We start from the raw sequence: 24,793 nt of genomic DNA, 5'->3' as shown, positions 1-24,793 counted from the left end.
TTGGATGACTGTCCCAGGTGTGGCCTGAACTAAACAAAAACTTCAGATTTGGCAAAATTTTCCAATCGTTCACAAGTTAAATAATTGCATGTATTACTGTACTTAATTTTCTTTGACATATCAACTGTAAGTGTGTTAGATATGGAGAAAAGCCCATAAATACCCTTCATCCAAATTTTTTATGTCCCAGACCCAGAAAGGTCTTGTCCAAAGTCATATAGCTAGCAAATGTCGGAGATGAGATAAGAATTGAAGGACTCACCTTTATTTAAGCTCAATGCTTTCCCAACAATTTGGGATAGAATCTGGCAGGAGTTCTCACTCACACTTGATCTTATCTTTGAGGTAAGCTTAAATTAATTTCATTTTCTTAAAATGAATATTGTTTTGTCAACACTGTACTTTTTTTTTCAGGCAAATTTTAAAACAATGTCTGATAACAAGGAGCTCTCAGCTTGACTTTGTTCTTAATGCATTATTTTGAATTCTTTTCTCTTTTCACTATCTGTATGCAAGTTTCCTCATGTATCATGGGGATTACTTCTCTAAAGTGATGCTTCTCAGACTTTTCTAGATGATTATGACTTACACCCCCAAGTGGGGAATAGCAGTAGATAACTGCCACAGCTCTTCAGGATCTTGGGGAAGGGGCACACACATAAGTGAATCTTGCCATTTACTCTTCAAGTGTTTATTTATTTAACTATTAAAGTAAAAGTTTATATTTATATTCAATGAGTGAAGTGACATTCCAGAAATAGGCTCCTTGGTTGCTCTAGGGTTTCCATAGTTCCTGGTGAATTGACATGTGCCCTGAGAATATCTCCACTGTAGCTTTAAAACTGCTCTGAAGGATGCAGCTACATGTGGAGGTGCTTTGTATTCTTATGTAAACTATGTAGAGTTTCTGAGAAAGTTATGTGACATTTATATTTCTACTTTAGCATTTGACTTACTTATAAAATTGTATTCTTTGATAAATTTTGTGTGAGGGTAACTCACCTTAAATACTACTAGTTTCTCCTTTTCCTTGCCAGAGGCCATTGAGATTTACTTTTCTCCCAAATGACCCAGATGTTTGATATTCTCCAAGACTATATGGATTACAGAGGTGACTCCCCTGGGTCACTACATTACTGAAGACTTTTTTATATTTAATGATCAAATAGGTCCATGATGAATAATAAGGGGTGTGGAAATGTTACAGAGGAAGAAAATGAAAAAACATTATTCATAACCAAAAGAAGATGAGGAGAGGGGACAGCACTAAGTGAAGCAGTTGTGAAAATGTTGAGTATCTTCAGAAATATGATAAGTTGAGTTTCAGTGACAGAAACTTTCAGTGTCTTGCGACATTCAGTTCAACACTTGTGTACTTATTCAGGATTAGTAAGAAAATGAATATTGATAGTATAGAGATCCCACAAATCATGCAGGGGAAGGTAAGACCAATTATTTCTATGGACGATAGGGAATGTAGGCAATTACCTGAGAACTCTGTTTTATATGTAATAAAATTGATGTGGGATAATGGGAAAAAGCTTAAACAGTGGATGAGTTTTGAGCCTTTGGTAGATTATCAGCTGCAGAACTAAGAGTTTTAAAATTTAATTCAGAGTGGTCTCTCAGATCCACTTTGTACTCTCCAAGTACTTCAGGAACCTGGAAACTTGCAGAAATACCACTGGCACATTGAGGAATCTCCACTGTCAAAACATGATGAGTTTATAATTCCCCTTCCTGACCTGATGCATGGTGGTAAGTGGAGAGCCCAAAAGCTTCATTGAAAAGCAGATGCTGGGTAATCAGGCAGGTTCCTAAGTGTGTGTATTACTGCTTGACTAGTTAAGGATTTTATCTCAGTAAAAAGAACTGCCATAGAGGGTGGATATTTAGGGTTGCCTAGGAATAATTACAACTGAATAGTAACTGTTTTAAGTGCCAAAACTTTGGCTAGTTGTGTTTTAAAACCCTAGGATAGAGTGTTATGGTGAGTTTTTTCATTTTTTTTTTTTAAGTGATGTATTGTCCCCCTAAATTTAGATTTTTCCCATGAGATTTACTTAAAGTAAGGTCATGCCTGGATATGGAAAGGACAATATAGGCATTTGGTTTAAGAATGACTTGACTTTTTTTTATTTCCTGAAGAGTCCTTGAAAAGAGTTAAGCTCTGTTTGTTTGTTGTTGTTCCTGTCTATTAAAGGCTATGGCTATGAGCATGTGGATGGTTCCATGAGAGGAGAAGAGAGACACCTGGCTATAAAGAACTGTGGACAGCAGCCCATTTTTATTTTTCTCCTAAGTACCAGGGCAGAAAAGCCACATAATATTGATAAAAGCAGACAAAAAAGGACTTGTGTAATACTTTTACATCCCAACCATTGGTGCATTTTTTCATAATTCTCTGAAAGGTGAGGTTATTACCAAGGAGTATAATAAAAGGAGAGAATCAAGGCAGTTGACATAGCATAGTACTTGACTTCTACTTTGGAGCTCTTTTCTGTCCAACCAATCTAAGCTGTAATGTCACAAAGAAGTGGAGGCTGGAACCTGAGCTTATTAGAAAGTAATTCAGATCTGCTTAGACCTGTGAATTTTGTGTGTGTGATTTTGAGGAAGTTTTATTTATGTTCAGTAGAGGCAACTCTCCTTCCCAGCTGTGAATTTGAAAAATAAGATAATCTTGTTTCTAGTTGCCCCTCCTCCATGAGTACCCCTGGAATAGTGTTGTAAAGTTTAACAAATATTTTGTTATTAAAATGTGATCATAGTGAAACTGCCAGCTATTTGTAATTATTATTAAATTTTCTATATGACTTAAATCATAAATATATGACATCTGAGGTGCTTTGTCAGTTATGGGTTGCTCTCATATACTATTAAATATCTTGAAATCAGTTATGGGAGATGGAACTTTTCTTACATCCTGAATCAAAAAGATCTTAAATCAATTTTGAATTCATAATCTGAGTCTCATTTTCCTATTTAATAGACGTTAATTCATATGGAATACATATAGGAATACAAAAAGAATGTGTGTCCTTGATGAAAGAGAGATTAATATATTTATAAAAAGAAAGTTCAGACTTATTTTTAAAGCCTTTATTAAGTGCTTTGTTCTATATGGGTATATAAAAGAAGTGTTAGATATAATCCTTGAGTATAAGGAGATTATTTCTCCTGCGTATGTCTTTCTGTCTAATAAACTCAATAATAAGATATAATCAGACTCCTTTGGCCTCAGTCTTTTCCCAGGACATGTTCCACACCCTGCATCAGAGTCATTCATTCAGTCGTCTCATGGTTAGTCTTAGGGGAAACTTGAAGGATCTGGTCAACTGCATCATCAGGTTGGGAGAGGAATTCCATTTGTGTTATTCATATTTAGAGAGAAGATATTTGAATCATCTAAAATTAGAAAGAAACCTCTGCTTTTTCATTGATCTCCCTGGAGGCCTTAGTAGATTATCTAGGATCTGAAGCAGTCCTGGATGTTAACCTTTCCAAACACGGATTGTCATATTTGTTATCAAGTTTTTGCTATAGTTCTGCAGCATTTTCATTTAATGGGTTTCCAACTTTCAAGAGGTGAGTTTATTACCACATTTTGCCAGCAGGTGGCAGTGATAGCTTATGACTATGTCCCAAACAACTAAATACAGCTTAAAATATTCCCCTTAGTGAAGAAGGGTTGCACTAGCCAACTTCAACCCAAGAGGAAGATAATTTTTATGGGACACATTTTTAAGTAAAACGATTGCCTAGGTAGTAGTAGGATATAGTGGATAAAATGTTTCTGGAGCCAAGTACAGTAGTGCATGCCTACAGTCCCAGTTACTCAGGAGGCTGAGGCAGAAGGATGGTGTGAGCCCAGGAGTTCAAGGCCAGTGAGGTCAACATGGCAGAATCCTGTCTCAAACCTAGGAGTAATAACCACAGATTCTTAAATATGGGCTGCAGTCCTGACTCTCAGATCTTCTAGTGGTGCAACTTCCATTTCAGTGTACGCAAAATGAGAATTATACTGGACAGGATGCAGAGTTATGAGGGTTGAAAGTTTATTTATGTGAACCTTTTTCAACAATGCTTGGTGAATAGTAAAGTAGAAGTACAACTGTCATTATTGGATATAATTTAACATCTATCAGTAATCAGTCATTATTATTTCTTTTTTTCAACTTTAATTTTATATGAAGGCTTTAAAAGAGAACATTCCTGCCTGACTTTTCTTGATATCCAGCTGGGAGTCAGTAGTCCTTAGGAAGAGGAACACTTCATTCAACTCTTGGAACAAGTGCTTTTAGGCTTGTTTCAGCAGTGAGCTGTAACAACCCTGGGAAGAATAGTCTGCTCTGTACTAGTTTTCACATTAATCAAAGAGAATGCTGTAATTTGCCTTCATAGTAGTCTAAATTCCTGTAACCCAAGGTACTTCCTTGACCCTTTTTCTGCACCACTGAATAAAGACAAAAAAGTTGTTGCATTGAGTGTTTCTGCCTTGAATTAATAGATACCCATAGACTAAAGGTGAAAGGATGGGGAAAACATATCATGCACATGGACTCAGCAAAAAAGCTGGGTATCCATCCTCATTTCAGATAATGTGGACTTCAAGTCAAAACTAGTCAGAAGGGATAAAGAAGGACATTACCTACTGCTTAAGGGAACCATAAATCAGCAAGACATAACAATCATAAACATCTATGCCCCAAACAGTGGCTCATCCATGTATGTCAAGCAAATCCTTCTCAATTTCAGAAACCAAATAGACCATAACACAATAATACTAGGTGATTTTAACACGCCTCTCTCACCACTGGACAGATCTTCCAAACAAAATTGAACAAAGAAACCATAGATCTCAATAACACAATCAATAATTTAGACTTAATGGACATTTATAGAATATACCATCCAACCAAGAGCGAATACACTTTCTTCTCAGCAGCACATGGATCCTTCTCTAAAATAGACCATATATTATGCCACAAAGCTAATGTAAGCAAATACAAGAAGATAGAGACACTACCTTGTATTCTATCAGATCATAATGGATTGAAGTTAGAAATAAATGAAAGAGTAAAAAACAGAAGCTACTCCAATACCTGGAGATTAAACAATATGCTATTACATGATGAATGGATAACAGAAGATATTAGGAAGGAAATTAAAAAAATTCTTAGAGGTAAATGAGAACAAAGAAACATCATATCAAAATCTTTGGGACACTATGAAAGCAGTACTTAGAGGAAAATTTATTTCATGGAGCGCATTCAATAAAAGAAGTAAAAATCAACAAATAAACAACTTAACACTACAGCTCAAAGCCCTAGAAAAAGAACAGACCAACACCAAAAGTAGTAGAAGACAGGAAATAGTTAAACTCAGAGCTGAAATCAACGAAATTGAAACAAAAGAAACTATACAAAAAATTGACAAAATAAATAGTTGGTTCTTTGAAAAAATAAACAAAATTGATAAACCCTTAGCCACTCTAACAAAGAGAAGACGAGAGAAAACCCAAATCACCAAAATTCGGAATGAACAAGGAAATATCACAACAGACACGATTGAAATACAAAACATAATTAGAAGCTATTTTGAAAATCTATATTCTAACCAAATAGAAAATTTTGAAGACATCAACAGGTTTCTAGAGACACATGAATTGCCTAAATTGAACGAGGAGGACATACACAATTTAAATAGAACAATTTCAAGTAATGAAGTAGAAGAGGTCATCAAAAGCCTACCAACAAAGAAAAGTCCAGGACCAGATGGGTTCTCAGCCGAGTTCTACAAAATCTTTAAAGAAGAGCTTATTCCAATACTTCTCAAAGTATTCCATGAAATAGAAGAGGAGGGTACCCTCCCAAACTCATTCTATGAAACCAATATTACCCTGATACCCAAGCCACACAGAGACAAATCGAGGAAAGAAAATTTCAGACCGATATCACTAATGAACATTGACGCAAAAATTCTCAATAAAATTTTAGCAAATCGCATACAAAAATATATTAAAAAGATAGTGCACCACGATCAAGTGGGTTTTATCCCAGGGATGCAAGGTTGGTTCAACATCCGGAAATCAATAAATGTAATTCACCATATCAATAGACTTAAAGTCAAGAATCACATGATTATTTCAATAGATGCAGAAAAAGCATTTAATACAATATAACACCCCTTCATGCTCAAAACACTAGAAAAAATAGGGATAGTGGGAACATTCCTTAACATTGTAAAGGCCATCTATGCTAAGCCCATGGCTAATATCATTCTAAACGGTGAAAAACTTAAAGCATTCCCCCTAAAAACTGGAACAAGACAGGGATGCCCTCTTTCACCACTCCTATTCAATATCGTTCTTGAGACTCTAGCCAGAGCAATTAGACAGACCAAGGAAATTAAAGGAATACGAATAGGAAAAGAAGAACTCAAACTATCCCTATTTGCGGATGACATGATTATATACTTAGAGGAACCAGGAAATTCCACCAGAAAACTGTTAGAACTCATAAGTGAATTCAGTAAAGTGGCAGGTTACAAGATCAATGCTCATAAATCCAATGCATTTTTATACATAAGAGAGGAATTCTCAGAAAGAGAAATTAGGAAAACTACCCCATTCACCATAGCATCAAAAAAATAAAATACTTGGGAATCAATCTCACAAAAGAGGTGAAAGACCTCTACAATGAGAACTACAGAACACTAAAGAAAGAAATCGAAGAAAACCTTAGAAGATGGAAAGATCTCCCATGTTCTTGGATAGGCCGAATTAATATTGTCAAAATGGCCATACTACCAAAAGTGCTATACAGATTCAATGCAATCCCAATTAAAATCCCAATGACGTACCTTACAGAAATAGAGCAAGCAATCATGAAATTCATCTGGAAGAATAAGAAACCCAGATAGCTAAAGCAATCCTTCGCAGGAAAAATGAAGCAGGGGGTATCGCAATACCCGAACTTCAACTTTATTACAAAGCAATAGTAACAAAGACGGCATGGTACTGGTACCAAAATAGACAGGTAGATCAATGGTACAGAATAGAGGACACGGACACAAACCCAAATAAATACAACTTTCTAATACTAGACAAAGGGGCCAAAAATATGCAATGGAGAAAAGATAGCCTCTTCAACAAATGGTGCTGGGAGAATTGGAAATCCATATGCAACAGAATGAAACTAAACCCATATCTCTCACCCTGCACAAAACTCAACTCAAAATGGATTAAGGACCTTGGAATCAGACCAGAGACTCTGCAGATTATAGAAGAAAAAGTAGGTCCCGATCTTCAACATGTCGGCCTAGGACCAGACTTCCTCAACAGGACTCCCATAGCACAAGAAATAAAAGCAAGAATCAATAACTGGGATAGATTCAAACTAAAAAGCTTTCTCTCAGCAAAGGAAACTATCAGTAATGTGAAGAAAGAGCCTACAGAGTGGGAGAATATCTTTGCCAATCATACTTCAGATAGAGCACTAATCTCCAGAATCTATAAAGAACTCAAAAAACTCTACATCAACAATACAAATAATCCACTCGACAAATGGGCTAAGGAAATGAACAGACACTTCACAGAAGATGTACAAGCAATCAATAAACATATGAAAAAATGTTCAACATCTCTAGTAATAAGAGAAATGCAAATCAAAACTACCCTAAGACTCCATCTCACCCCAATTAGAATGGCGATTATCAAAAATACAAGCAACAGGTGTTGGCGAGGATGTGGGGAGAAAGGTACACTCATACATTGCTGGTGGGGCTGCAAATTAGTGCAGCCACTCTGGAAAGCAGTGTGGAGATTCCTTAGAAAACTTGGAATGGACCCTCCATTTGACCCAGCTATCCCACTCCTTGGCCTATACCCAAAGGACTTAAAATCAGCATACTACAGAGATACAGCCACATCAATGTTCATAGCTGCTCAATTCACAATAGCCAGACTATGGAACCAACCTAGATGCCCTTCAATTGATGAGTGGATAAAGAAACTGTGGTATATATACACAATGGAATATTACTCAGCCATAAAGAATGACAAAATTATGGCATTTGCAGGCAAATGGATGAAATTGGAGAATATCATGCTAAGTGAGATAAGCCAATCTCAAAAAGCCAAAGGACGAATGATATCGCTAATAAGTGGAGTATGACACATAAAGGGGGGGAGGGAAGGGTTAATGTTAGGGTTAGAGTTAGGGTTAGGGAGGGGGCAAGTATGGAGGAAGAAAGTACTGTATAGAGGGTAAAGAGGGGTGGGAGAGGTGGGGGGAAGTGAAAAAATAACAGAATGAATCAAACAACATTACTGTATGTAAATTTATGATTACACAAATGGTATGCCTTTATGCCATGTACAAACAGAGAAACAACATGTATCCCATTTGTTTACAATTAAAAAAAAGAAAAAAAATTAAAAAAATGGCCATACTATCAAAATTGTACAAATTTAATGCAATTCCTATTAAAATCCCAATAGCATTCTTCAGAGAACTAGAAAAAACAATCACGAAATTCATTTGGGAAAATTAGAGATCCAGAATAGCCAAAGCAATTCTTAGCAAGAATAGTGAAGGAAGAGACATCACATTACCAGACCTTAAACTATACTACAGAGGTATAGTAATAAAAACAGCATGGTTTGGTGTCAAAACAGATACACAGGCCAATAGTACAGAATAGAAGACACAAAGACAAACCCACATTAAAACAGGTATCTCTTACTAGACATGTGTGCCAAAAATATTCACTGGAGAAAAGATAGCCTATTTAACAATGATGTTGGGAAAAATGGAAAGAACATTAACAAAATGAAAGTACACCTTTATCTCTTACCCTGTATGAAACTCAACTCAAAGTGGATCAAAGACTCAGGTCTAATAGAAGAAAAACTAGGCCCAAATCTATACCATGTTGGTCTAGAATCTGATTTCCTTAACAAGACCCCTAAAGTGCAATATATTCAATCAAGAATCAATAAATGAAATGGATTCAAACTAAAAAGCCTCTTTGCAGCAAAAGAAACAATCAATAATGTGAAGAGAGAGCCTACAGAGTGGGAGAGAATTTTTACCACATGCACCTCAGATAAAGCAATAAACTCTAGGATATATAAAGAACTCAAAAAACTTAACACCAAAAACAAATAACCCAATCAATAAATGGGCTAACAGACATGTCACAGAAGTTATACAATGGATCAACAAATACATGAAAAATGTTCAACATTGATGGCAGTTAGAGAAATGCAAATCAAAACTACTCTAAGATTTCTTCTCACTCCAATTAGAATGGTAATTATCAAGAATACAAGCAACAGTAAATGTTGACAAGGATATGGGGAAAAAGGTACACTCATACATTGCTGCTGGGAATGAAAATTAGTGCAACCATTATGGAAAGCAGTATGATGATTCCTCAGAAACCTTGGAATGGAACCACCATTTGACCCAGGTATCCCACTCATTGGTTTATACCTAAAGGACTTAAAATGAGCATACTACAGTGATACAGCCACATCAATGTTTATAGCAGCTCATTTCACAATAGCTTAACTATGAAACCAACCTAGATGCCCTTCAACAGATGAATGGATAAGGAAAATGTGGTATGTATATATGATGGAATACTACTCAGCTTTAAAAAAAGAATGAAATTATGGCATTTGCTGGTAAATGGATGGAGTTAGAAAATCTCATGCTAGATGAAATAAGTCAAACACCCAAAATTAAAGGCCAAATGTTTTCTCTGATATGCAGGTGTTTATTCACAATAAGGTGGGGTAGAGGAAGAATAGAGTTACTTTATATTAAGTAGAGGGAGTGAATAGAAGGGAAGGGGTATGAGGGTAAGAAGGAGAGTTGAGTGAAACAGATATTTTACCCTCATGTACATATATGGCTGCATGACCGATGTGATCCTACATGTATAATCAGAAAAATGAAAAATCATACTTTATTTATGTATGATCTATAAAAATGTATGAATGCATTCTACCAACATGTACAACTAATTAGAACAAATTTTAAAAACATAAAGAATATTCTTGAAGTTTTCCTTCAAAATCTACATTCCTAGTGCCTCTTCTTAAAAAAATATTCTAATGTGCATCTGATTAAGATACTGTTAAACTTTTAAATAGTTCACAGTGCTACTTGGCAAAAAGTCTTTAAGATAAGTAGAGCAAACCTTTTGCATTCTTTCTATACTGGAGCCTCCGTGGCCAGAGATTGCCTATCAGAGTGTGTAAAAAAAATCCATTATTTGAATGAAAATGAAAACACAACAAATCAATTTTGTAGGCAAGCTCCAAAGCAGTGCTTAGAAACATACAGAAGTCAGTAAGATGAAGGGGAAGAAGCAAATGATTCTAAGAAGCATGTAGGTAGAAGGAAAAGCAAGTGAAAGTGCTAGTTCAGAAACTGAGTGAAGAGTATTTCAAGGAAAAAGTGATCTACTATGTCAAGGGTTTCTGAGAGGTTAACTGAAATGTGAATTGACAATCACTGGGCATCACAGAGATCACTGGTGAACTTAGCATAGTGGCTGAGTAGGTTCAAAACTAGAGAAAATCTAATCTTGAAGAAATTCTCAGACAAATCCAGGTTATGACACATTCTGTGAAACTACCAGTTTTATTCTCCATAACTGTCAACATCATGAAAGACAAAAATGTCCCCTCCCCACACCCCCCCAAAGCTTAAAAACATTTCTAGATTGCAGAAAATTAGACACATGGCAAATGCAATACAGAATCTATGAATCTTGGATTAAGAGAGAAAAAGAAAAACATAGCCATAAAGGATATTACAGGAACATCTGAAGAAATCTGAATAACATTAGATAAAACAGAGAAAATGAGAATAAGCAAAATACATACAGTAAATACAGGTAGTTTTTTTTTTTTTTTTTAAGAATTCTTCTATGATTCTTTGAAGAATTCTGCTATGATACCCAGGACTACTAAAGAAAAACAATGTGGGGAAAAAGGACACTGCCTCTCCATCAAACAAATATGGGTGATCCACACACTTTTTTTTTTTTTTTTTTTTTTTTTTTTTTGGTGCTGGGGATTGAACCCAGGGCCTTGTGCTCTCAAGGCAAGCACTCAGCCAACTGAGCTATATCCCCAGCCCTGATCCACACACTTTTGAAGCTGGGATAAAATATTCTGAAGTTTAACTTTCTTTGCCATTTCATTTTCAAATACATCTGTAATTTTGAAGAGAGAAATAGAAATAGACTAACAAATCAAAAGCAAAAACAAAAACAAACCCAACTTTTTATAAATAACCTTACTAATTTTATTGGACATTCCTCAAATTTATACTAACTCCCAATGGCTCATTTGCTCTGAGAATTAATAGCATATCCACATGGAACTTTTCTATACATCACTTTGTTTTGAGAAGAAAGTCTATAAATTGAACTTGGGGGTGGTTTGTTATAATGACTGGAAATTTCTGAAATTTTCTTCTTTAACTTCTATTGTGGATTTAAGAGGAGGCAAAAAGCAAATGGAGGACAAAAGGCATGAATGGATATTTAAAAGTGTTTGCTTCCTTGTAAGGAGTAAGAAAAACTAGGCAAAAGGCAAAAGGGTAAATTTCATCATGCAACAACTAAGTCTGATACACTTAACACTGCCATTGCCTTACTGCAGCTAACCTGAATATCATTCAGAATACAAAATGCTACCCTATATTCTTGATATACGAAGTGAGTGCATTTATAAAATATTTCCCTGCCCCCAAATCACATCCTCATTTAGTTTCTAAATGGATGAACTGCCCTCTGAGTACCTTGGTCTTTCATCAAAATAGCCTTGTAGTATTTTTTTCTGCAAAGCTGATATGACATGGTATATATCACTACTTCTGTCTTCTTGTGAAGCTCTGTAGCTACCTCAGCTTTTACTCTCCTCAGCAGAAATGGCTGCAAGAGGTTATGTAGTTCACTTGCTGTGTAAGGAAAAAAAATACAAGAAAGTGGTTCAAAAATACAACAAAGGCACTGAACTACTAGAGAACATATAGCAATTTACTTTCCTCATTTTCAAGCTAATTCTGCATTCTAGGTTAGTATAGCAATTTTCACAGTACAGACACTCCTGAACTTACAAAGTGATTGCATTCTTATAAACCCATCACAAATTGAAAATATCATGTAAGTAAAACACGTATTTAACAGATCTAACAAACCAAACATCACAGCTTAGCCCACCCTACATTAAATGTGCTTACAGCACTTACAATAGTCAACTCAGGCAAAATAATCTAGCATAATAATATTTTATGAAAAACTGTTGAATACTTTATGTAGTACCTGTGTCTAAACAACACTGACAACATAGAACACTGCAGAGCATCAGGTATTTACCCTCATGTTCACCCGGGGAACTGGGGAGTTGTGACTTGATGCTGCCACCCACCCTCACAGGACAGTTCTTACAACATATCTCTAGCCTGGAAAAGACTGATACTCATGCTGTCTTATGATTGAATAGTATTCCATTGTGTATATACACCATGCTTTCTTTTTTCATCTGCTAATGGACATTTAGGTTAGTTCCAAATTTTGGGTACTGTGAATGGTGCTGCAATAAACACAGGAGTAGGGATATCTCTGTAACATGTTGATGTCCCTTCATTTGATGGGATTGCTGAATTGTACAGCAGTTCTAGTTTTTGTTTTTTGATGAAACTCTATCCTGTTTTCCATTATGTTTGGACCAATTTACTCCTGCCAGGAGTATGTCAGAATTCCCCTTTCACCACATCCTTGCTAGCATTTGTTAGGTTTTTTTTTTTTTGTCTTTTTGTAATAACTGTTCTCACTGGAGTGAGGTAGCTTCTCTTTGTGGTCATGATTTGAATTTCCCTGATGATTAATGACTTTGAACATTTTAATATAACTAACAATAATGCATTATATATCTCAAACCAGTTAGAATTCAGACAAAATTTTGAATATACTCAACATAAAGAAGTTTGAGTATATGATATGCTAATTATCTAAATTGATCACTACTCAATGTATACATGAATAAAAACACCAATACCTCAAAAAAAGCACAAATATGTACATCAATAAAAATTCAAAGTACTGTTTATATTGAATGTGTAATGCTTTTGTAAAATGGTAAAGACAAAAAATTTTAAGCTGAACACACATAATTAGAGGAGCATCTGATTTCTGCCTTTACTGAGTTCTTCCCTATTCCTTCTGGACTTGTTCCTGGCTTTTAACCCCCAAAATACAAACATTTGAAGAGCTTGATTCTTCTTATTAATAACCTCATTTTCAAGAAACTGTTTTCCAGGGTATTCTTGCATTTAATCTCACTGAGCAGCATAACAGACTAGAAATGTATGCCAAGTAGTACTTGGCATACATCACAACAATTAAGTGAGTCTCAGAGGAATTAAGCAACTTATCCAAGGACACAAAGGTGAATGTGAATATTGCCAGCATTCAAACTTGAGTTTTTGACTTCTAATCCCTTGTGCATTGACCAGGTATCCTGATCTTCAAAAATAATGCTAAATTAGAATTATACTTCACATAGGATTATCAGAAACAGCAAATAAAAATACAAGCAACCAGCTAAATCTGAAATTCAGATAAACAATTAATAGTTTTTATATGCAAGTTTGTCCCATGTCACATGTAATTGGATATCCTATATTTTATCTGGCAACTCTAAACATGGGAGAAATCAATCAGAGCAGGTTCATGAGGTTATCTTCATCCTGTGGTATGGAAATTTGTGCTATAAGAAGTCTTGCAACTCATATTTAACCAATACATACATAATCACTACTTGGCCTCCTGCAATTTGTTTTGGATAATCAGCCTAGGATATTCAGATATTATAGGAATATTCAGATAATTCCATAAGGCAGAGGGGCACAGGTATAAGAGAAAGTTACTGGTTATATGGATGAAGGCTTCCCTTTTCACTTCCATGTCTCACTCATCTCAGACTTTTGATTTCTGCAAAGTGTTAAAGAGAAAATACCAGTATTGCAGAATTCTTAAGGACAGTTTAGGACTACAGCATGCAATTAATTTTCTGCACTGGGAAGTGGCATGGAAAGTAAAGTCTATAAAAATTTACAGGCATTGTAACATATACTCAAGAAAGGAGGATGGCAAGTTGAAGGCCAGCCTAAGAAACTTCGCAAGATGCTATTTCAGATTTTTACAAAAGCACTGGGAATGTATCTCAGTGGTAAATCACCACTGGCTTCAATCTCCAATACCACAAAAAGAAAAAAATTAAAAAGAAAATTACAAGTTGGTTTTTTAAAAAAATATATACAGATCAGTTTTTACTTTCTACCTTCTTCCAAAAATGAACCAAATAAGCCTCAGTGTAGAATCATGTAACAAATAAGAGTCATGAATAGCAGATAACTGGACACAACACAAGGGATGCAACATCTGCCTTGTGTTTGTGGTTCTTTATTTGAAGAACTGCATGAATCCTCTGGTTATCCATTCCCTTTCTTTTCTATCTGTAACTGTTATGCATTAGGGAAGTTTGTGTGTCAAGATCTCTTGGGGATGATTTGTTGAATGGGAATTAACCTCATTTGACTCTTTTTCAATATACTGGTAATTTTGAACAAAATCTTCTACCTATTCCATGGAAAAAAGCTCAGGTTCCACAAAACTGAGGAGAGATTGGAGTTCTTGGAGGCTGTTTTGGATAGGAGTTCCAGTCAACAGGAGACTGAAAGCCACTGAGAACTAGAATATGTAAATAAACACAATTAAAATTATCTAACATTGGGAAGCAAAGCTGAGTTACTCATGACAACATTTATTGAAATGCAGAGTGGCATGATTTCATGGAATGAGTTGAGGCACATGAAGTCAGGAGGCTCAAGTTCAAGTGGTACACTCTGTTTAATGTAGGAGATAATATCCTTCAGTTTCAACTAAAAGAAGGGGATAGTAATCTGTAAAGAAGACAAGTCATAGGAATGTAAGTAACATCACTTGGTGAACTCTGAGTATTACATAATTATTCACTATGGTTATTATTATTCAATTTATGTAAGGATTCAAAAATGTTATGACCCACAAGAGTTAACTTGGGCATCTGAGTAAACACATACACCTGAGGAGTTTGAAAAGCCAGAGCTACAGCTTCAGGCCTCTCTGCTACAAGCAAGAAACAAAATGTACACTAACAAAATATCCATTTATAAAACTTTGAAGTACATCAGATGCCAGACATCAAGATTTCTGGATGTTTCTTGACATTCTGCCATAAGATATCCAATAAAGAAAGGACTTCTTTAAATTTTTGAGAAACAGGGCAGGGTATGTAGCTCACTGGCAGATCACTTGCCTAGCATGCATGAAGCTCTGGGTCAATCACCAGCATCACCAAAAAAAAAAAAAAATGTAAAAACACCGAGAAACAGATACAAACACCAATAACAAGAGAGATGAATGAAGAAAAAATAAATAAAAGTATTAGGCCAAGTAAGGTCAACCTCTGAACTGACACAAGAGCTTATACCAGGAGAATTAAATAATACAACAAAGTTGAAAAGTCATATCCTATTTATATATATTATTTTAAATACTAAAGTACAAACTTATGGCAAAGAGACACAATCAAGGGTCCCTACAAAGGAGGAAAAGAGGACACCAGAGAGAGCGAATGCCCTACCAGATAGTGGATAAAAATGTTTGAAACTAATAAAAACTGATTACATCTTCAATAAGACTCTTAAAAATTCCAACTTCTAGGCCTTTAAATACAGAATTTGGATCTAAGATTTTCCACTAAAAGAACTCAAAGTTAAGTGATTTATTATAGGATGAGGACCAAATTTCAATTATTATCTCAGAAATTACCAAGTGTGTTCTCATGAGTGAGCAAACTTTCACCAGGTAAACAAGGAGAATGTAGTTCACATTCCACTGGCTTCTCAGCAAAAAAGGGCAGCATTAGGTTACAGTGATGTTTCTCAACTACTTTGCCAGAATGATACAAGAGATTGAGAGAAGGGAATAAAATCAAGAGTATCATAACAAAAAATATGACAGATGAGAGATTGGAGGCAATGTTGTACAAGCAATTGTTCTTTTCATGAGTCCATGTGAATGGTCAAAATTTTTGACTGGGTTAATGGGGGAAGGGGTGGTAAGGTATGTCCAATACATCTATGACTGCAGGCAGAACTATAAGATCATTTTTGCCAGGAGATCAAAGACACTCAAAAGAGAGTTGAAACATCTCCACAAAAAAATGCATTTTATTGGAGTAGGTTCTTGCTCATTTGATAAATGAATTTTAGTATATATTATCTCCTATATAAAAGAGAAAGGAAAAGTAATTAGCCATATTCAATACTACTTTTGTCACTACCCCTAACCCCCCAAAACAGATTCATTAAACCCTGCAGAAATCTGTCTAATAACATATCAATTTAGTTGACTATGTACAGACCTATACTCCATGTTTTCAAAGGGGAGTTAGAGGGGAGAAAAAACAATGAATACATGGGATATAAGATTTTTAAGCCTGCAAAACCATTCTGTGTGATACTATAATGGTGAATACATATTAATACTGGTTTTTCCAAACTCAAATTATGTGCAATAGCAAAAGCGATTAAATAAATTATGGACTCTGGGTTATTTTGATGTGTCAATTCAAGCTTATTAGTTTTAACATCTCTCTTCAGGGAGATGCTGAGAATGGGAGGAGCATGTTTGTAAAGGGGCAGGGGACATATGGAAACTCTCTATACCTTCTACTGAATTTTGTTGGAAACCTAACTTGCTCTAACAAATAAATTAAATTAAAAAATGAAGGAGGGTTATATAAAAACTAAGACTATCCTTTGGGTTTACCTCTGAAAGTGTCTTATATAGCAGAAAACTTTGGTTTTTCAATCTGTGCATCTTCATCCACAACAAGAATACTCCATGTGAAGCTGTGATAGAAAATCCAAACATTCATTTTCATGTAGCTCAAACACATTTCTCTCAACCACATCTTACTACAAAATTGTGACTTGTTAAAAAGACTAACAGTAATCCCACTTTGTTAGAAATATACCTGGAATCATGATCTTCCTCTCTCAGAGGTAACCGAGTGATTTTTTTTTTCTTTTGCCAAGATGAGAAAGATCTATGCAGGAAGTAAGGCGCCAGAGACAGAAAATAAAAGGATACATTTATAATCTTGTACTATGTACCAGACATTGTGCTTGTGGTTTTATGTGCTATTTAATCCAAAAGAATAAGGTAAGCAACCATAATTGTGCCAACAAGGAAACTAAAACTCAGAAAAGTTAGGTAAATAGGTAGAGATCATAAAGGTAGAGCTAAGATTCAAATCCATAAGGAAAATCAAGAGACTTTAAAATGGAGGGGTGGTTAACAGGATCACAAATATGTTCAGGAAGATGCTGCCACTGGAATTGTTAGCATAGAGGTGTTTCCTGGCTAATGCCAGAGTATGTTTTGTAGTATAGTAGGTTATGACAGCAATTTCTCAAGACGATCAGTCATAAAATCATATTTTAAAGAGATGCTACTGGTGGAAAGCTATTAAAAATAATACAAAATATGGAAAAGGACTGGATGATATTCTAAGATATAATACTTATAATATAGCAAAAAACTGAAAAATAAACTAAATATCCAATAATAGGTGATAAAGTAATAAACACTATGCTGCAAAAATACTTGTATAATAATTAAAAGATATAAATATTGAATATCCTTTTTAAACATGTGAAAACCATGCAAAAGACAATAAAGTATAAGTTATACAATTTTTAACTTCTAATTTTGTATGTAACATTATGGAATCGCACTACATTGTTTTTGTACTTGTAAAACTAAGTAGGTCAAGCAAAACAGTGGATAAAGAAGAAAAATTGCTGAAAAAATTAAAATAAAAATCTGTGTAGAGGCTGGCCTACAAAAAGGAAGGCTTCTTCCTCTGAGGCTACAGAAAAAATTAAGAGGAACAGAGATGCCTACTGCCATTTACCTAATGAGAGTGGTGCAGGTGAAGAGTGATATGTGGGTCCAAAGAGAGGACAGGAAGTCCAAGTAGAACACTGGGCAGTGGAAGCAGGGGATGCATTTAAGGATTAAAAGGAGATAGGATCCCAGTGAGGTTGGACAGTGGTTATGACATAGGTCCTGAGTGTTCATACTATAGTACCATTCAAAGTAGATTAGATCCTATTTCTTTGGAAGGACTAGACACAGGTTTGTATAAACACAAACATCTAAAAATGCTTATTCAATGCAGAAGGCCAAGTGAGGTGGATTTGTTTCAATGAATGAAGGTGGACTGAATAACTCATGAAAGGAAATTATTTTCTAAATGTATAATATGGTAATGGAGATTTATAACCTTAACAAATATACTGAAAGAATATACCTATGTTGTGGGATTCTTACTATAAGTCAATATTATAAATATCCCTTTGTTACTAAGGTTCTTTACTCCACTAAGAAATGCATTCAGAACAGACTGAGATATAAAAATATATTTCTGTAGAATAAAGTGACACTCCAGTGCTTCTAGATACTTAGAGAAGCTCTCTTAGAAAGAAGAGCCATGGCACCAATTGCTGGGTTTGAATGTCTGCTCAAATGACTGTTCTGCCTTACTGGGATAACAGATCTGTTAATTTTCTCATTTGTAAAATAAATGATAATACCTACCTACTAGGGTTTTCATGAAATCTAAATGGGACAATTAATATAAAGTATGCAAGAACATTTATGTACTGATTTTATTATCTTTTGAGACTTGCCATATATTACCTTGTATCATGAATGTCTTTATACTGCTTATCCCTCTATTGGCTTATGAGGTAGCTCAATGATTTACTTTCCTGGTTTTTACCAGTAACTCTCAACAGTTCCTTTCCATGGAGAGACTTTAAAAAAGTTAAGCTGGATATTAAGAATATAAAGAAGAGATGGGGGAATAACTAGTGGCAGAACAGTTGCCTACCATGTGGGAGACTCAAGGTTCAATTTCCAGCACCATAAAATGAAATGACATAACATTAACATGACATGACATTAAAGAAATAAAGTGAAAGAATGAAAAAAAGGAAAACCATATATTCTTCTGAAGAAAAGCTAATATACTCATTTAAATGTAAATTAATTAGAACAAAATACTACATAGTCATAAAATCTATGACCTAGTCTTTAGTAGTTCAAAATTAAGATTACAACAGAAACCCATGCACAACAACCTGGATGAGCAAAAAAATATTTAAAATATTGATAAGGCACTCTGAAAACAAAACTTTCTGAATGGCAAAGCAGCACAGAGAGCAGGATGGTGCACATCTATAATGACAACTACTTGGGAAGCTGGAGGATGGCAAATTTGAGGCCAGCCTCAACAACTTAGTGAGAGTATCTCAGATTAAACAATGAAAAGGGCTGGGCATGTAGTTCAGTGGTAAAGTGTCCCTGGGTTCAATCCCTGCTACCAAAATGTAATTAAAAATGACAAATTAGAAGTATACTTCAAACAACCTTTCTAACAAGTTAATTATACAGTACTGATTGCTACTGTGTTATTTCTTTTTCTTAAGGTTTTTTTTTATTTTTCTAGACTGCATTTTAATTCATTGTACATAAACAAATGAGGTACAATTTTTTGTTTATATGGTTGTACATAATGTAGATTCAAACCATTAGTGTAATCATACATGTACACAAGGTAATTATGTCTGTCACATTCCATGTTTCATACCCCCACATCCTCCCCCCTCTCATTTCCCTCTACATAATCTAAAGTTCCTCCATTCTTCTCTTACCCCCCAAACCCCCCACCCCTATTTGGTATTATCATCCACTGATCAGGGAAAATATTTAACCTTTGGTTTTGGGGGATTGGTTTATTTTACTTAGTATGATATTTTCCAATTCCATTCATTTGCCTGCAAATACCATACTTTTATTCTTCTTTACGGCTTTATAATATTCCATTCTGTATATATACCACAGAACTTTGTTATTTCCAGGAAAAGCCTCCTATATTACAGTAAAATCACCAAATAGCAGTCCTGAAAGATGTATATGCAAGCAACAAGGTAAAAAATCTAGTGTCTAGGCAGGATGCTGTGGCACCCACCTGTAATCCTGGAGATTCTGGGAGTTGAGGCAGGAGGATTATAAATTGAAGGCCATCCTTGGCAACTCACAGAAACCCTGTCTCAACATGTTAAAATAAAAGAAATAGGACTAGAGATGTAGCTCAGTGGTAGAGAACTTCTGGGTTCAATCCCCAGTACCAAAACAAAAACAAAGAAACAACAACAACAAAAATAACTAGGAATCTACTAAACGCCAACCATGTAGATGTAATCTCAGTTCTCACAACAGTCATCCAAAGAAAGACCATTATCCCCTCTTTACCATTGAGGACACTGAAGTTCAAGGAAATTAAATAGCTAACTCAAGGACATGTAGCTAATGAGTAGAGATTAGAACCCAAGACTCCCACTATGCCTGCCTAAGAATAAACAGGACCCAAAGAAGACAGACCAGACATATCAGGAAAGTGGCAAAGTACCAAACAATGTAAGAAGAGATAAGTCTTCCGCACATGCAACACATTTTCTGACAGAGTACAATATACTCATGATTTTAGAAATGGTGCATCTTTTAAGCAAATCTAAAAAATTAAGTAAGACACATTAAAAAGCCTGGTATTGTTGGGAGTGGTGGCTCATACCTGCAATCCCAATGACTTTGGGAGAATGAGGGAAGAGAATGACAGTGCAAAGCAAGCCTCAAAAACTTAAATGAGGTCCTAAGAAACTTGGTGAGACTTAGCCCTAAATGAAAAATAAAAAGGGGTAGAAATGTGGCTCAGTGGTTAAACACCCTTGGACTCAATCCCTGGTACTAAAAAAAAATAAGAAATTAAAAAAATAAAAACACTGCAATTGAAAAATTCTGATATTAATAAGCTAGTTTCTTAATTCTTCTTAACTCTCTTAAACCGCAGGCTTTAATTCTTTTAACTTGTTAACTCTAAAAAAAAATATAAGCCCAATTTCTAAACTAGCACTACCATATGAGAAGAAGGGAGGAATGGTTAAGTGGCAGGTCTTACAGTTACCCAGTCTTAGTTTAAACAAGATTTTAAAATGAGACTGAAATTAAGCATCCCCCATTCCTATAATTCCATTATCAGACATGATGCCTCTTAATACAAAACCCTCCCACCTGCCTGCCAGCCTCCTGCTGGTTGTCAAAGAGGAAGCTAAAGTGCCACTTTCCAGGGAAGATTTCCCTCTTGATCCACCAGGAAAAAGAGGGAAATATATCTAGCTGATTGAAGTACAGTGATCCTTCACTTCATTTGGTCACAATCTCTCTTTTAGAATGTGATGAAGGTAGACTGTCCCCCTAGAAAAATATGTGCTATCAAAAAATTTAAATTTGAGTGGATTTTACAGCTTCTAAGGACCCAGGTTAGAAATTCTTGCTTTAGAGAAACAAATGAATACCTCATAGGTAGTCAGCAGTACATGAAAATGACTCCTGCTTTAGATCTTGCTGAAGATGTGCTGTTTTCTCCTTGTCCCCTGCATACTTTATACAGGAAAGGCCTGGAGCAAATCTAAATCCAAGAAAAGAGGCAGATGAACCCAAATGCTAAAGCCATGAAATGGTGTGTGCATGTCATGAAAGGACTGCAATGTGCAGACACCATTCATTAAGTGCTGAGCCCAGAAAGAATACTGGGAGTCTGAATTGTTATCTAAAATAAGGTTAAACCTCAGGGGAAGGTCTGTGGTAAGCAGGGAGAATGATCAGGTCTAAGGGGGTCTTGTGCTAACTGGAAATGCAATGATGTTTCTCATTTTAGTTACTTCCTATGTTTCTATGAGAAGGATAGTTTCTCCCTTTGATAAGTAAATTTTATTTATTAAACCAAAAGATGCAATTTATATTACAATAAGATCAATATGAAGGGAGAGAGAAAACTATATTGAAGTAAAGCTTTGTATACTATTGAAATTGTTGGCATCAATCTGTACAAATTTATTTTAAGTGAAGATGTTTATTATAATCACCAGGGCAACAATTAAGAAAGTTTTTCAAAAATATATAAATAAAGGAAACAAAGGTATCAATTGGTATGCTAGAGGATACCTATCTCAAAATCAGGCAGTAATGAATATATGCAGGAACAAAAAAAAAAAAAAGAGAGTACGAGCCTTGAAAATGCAGAATGGTAACAGTAACACCCATTGGATCCTCCCCCATCAGATTCTGTGTCTTAATCTACACTGTTTTGGTTCAAGCATTCTGGAATAAAATCATTGAATATGACAAGATTTTGATTTATGATATTTTACACATCATCTAGAAAAATATCAACATAAATAATAAAAGTCCAGCTACATCTACTCTGTACCTTTCCATTGCTTCTTTCCAGTTGTTCAAAACAGACAGGGGACAGAGAATCAGAAATGATCCTTAATCGTTTAACCTTCCTGCCAAGTAAATTATGAGAGCAATCATCTGAAACAAAGCAAGAAGGCAGTTTTGATCACATTTTCCCATAAGAAACAACAAAGCTCCCACAGCTGTAGGTTGAAAACACAAACTCTTATATATGACTTGCTTCATAAAGAAATTATGTACAATCTTTCACACATTAGGATACTAGTACATTCCTAGAGCAAAATTACGTAAGCCTCAGTGAGTTTGCTGAGGGAATTGATGGTGTTCGATTACTTCAGGGGTTAACAAGCAATAAGGTTCAATATTTGTGTAATTAAACTTCTAACACAAGCAAAAAAAGTCAGGAAAAAATAGAAATCAATGAAACCAACACAAATGATGGAAAAGAGCAGGCATACTTGAAAACATCAAGCCAGAAATGCTAAGACCTGACTATAAACAGGACTTATACATTATGATCTCCACTGCTGGCCCAGTTGCCCTGATGAGAGTGCTTTCCTTCCTTCCCAACTGTCTCCTGCCTTCTGTGTTTTCCTTCCTTCTGTATACATTTATAGAGTGCCTTCTGTTGGCTTAAGTTCTATGTGAACAAAACCTATAAGGCCCTTGGTGTTTTTTAGTTGGTGCATTATGATTATACTGAATAGTGGGATTCATTATGCCATATTTGTATAGGTTCATATCTAGAACACACATTCAAATGGGGGAAACAGACAATAAATCATTCTCATAAGAAGTATGGGTATAAAATGAAACTTTGTAAAGCCAAATGGGCATACTTCAGGAGATGCCTGAAGGCACTTATGACTAAAATTGCAGTGATATGCAAGGAAAAAAATACTCTCAACAAATGAAAACACTTGAAGAGCTTGCATCCCCAAATACTGTGATATTTCTGAGGAAAAAATAGGCCCTTAAGGCTCAAATTCAAAATCCTGTGAAAACTATATGCTCAAAGATGTTCATATCAAAATTTACTTAAGTAACCCCAAAAAAGGGGGGACTCATGACTCCTCTCAATAGAACATTTAAGTAAATAATAAATTCTCTTTATGGCATTTTATGCAGCCAGTTGAAAATGATCAATATAATAAAATGCAATATTACAGTGGCAGTGGTACATTACCAAATAGAAACCATATGAGCTATATGGGCACTATAATTTCATTGATATATAACATACCTTGCTGCTTTCAGGTGGTTAGAATGCTGTGATGATAGAATGGCAGTTCACTTTTTTGACATGATCTTATTATTTTCATAAAGGAAATAATTTTCTTATTTAACTATCCCAGCCCAAACTGTGCCCAGAGCAATACGCTAATAAGTTAGTTAATTGGATTAAAATCATTCTGTTTAGCATTCCCTGAGGATACAATTTAGAAAAAAAGTTTATCTTTTATTACCAAAAATCAGATGTGTCTACAGAATTAATTTGGAGTCATTAGTGAATTCTATCTAACATCTAAAAAATAAACAATAACAACTCTACATAAACTCTTCCTGAAAATTTAAGAGGAACACTTTTCAAATTATTCTATGAGGCCAGATTTACCAAAATACTAAAACTAGACAAAATTATTATAAGAAAGGAAAACTACAAACCAATATTTTTCATAATGTAGATGCAAAAATTCAAAACAAACTTCTTCCAAAACAGATTGGGAGTTGGTATATATTTAAAGAATTTAAACTACAGCTGGAAAGGCAAAGGACAAGTGGAATTTTCTGGCTCTCAATGAAGTCAGTAAGACAATTTGAATGACTGAGACAAAAGAGATTATAGAAGGACACCTCATCTCCAGGAAACTGAGTTTTATTGTACCTTCATAATTCTCAGTGCAGGAATAAACCAGGAACATTTTCTTTGCCCAAGAAAGCTCAGAGGGATCAGTGATGAATCTCAGGGGACCCTACTGAGAGGTCATATGGTATTCTGAATAATTCCATGATTGATGAGTACACCTGGACTAAATAAAGTAGCCTTCAACATATCATCAGACTAGCCTACATGCAGCACTGCTCCAGCTCAAACTTTATATATGTAAGGTGAGCTTTGGAGGGGATGGTGAACTTCTAAAAAGATGATGAGACCCTTGCTCATTTTCACCCCCACCAAGGAAGGAAGATTAAAATTAGAAGCAATATAGTTAACTTCATTAAGGGTTATTAAGGAGGTCAGAGTCAATTTGATCCTTGGGAAAGTATACATACTTAACACAGAGAAAAGTTCTAAGGCTGGGCCCATTAACTGCACTTCTAACTCAAGTAA

The sequence above is a fragment of the Sciurus vulgaris genome (assembly GCF_902686455.1).
Source record: "Sciurus vulgaris genome assembly, chromosome: 16".
In the NCBI taxonomy this organism is placed as follows: Eukaryota; Metazoa; Chordata; class Mammalia; order Rodentia; family Sciuridae; genus Sciurus; species Sciurus vulgaris.
This window is presented reverse-complemented; position numbering follows the sequence as displayed.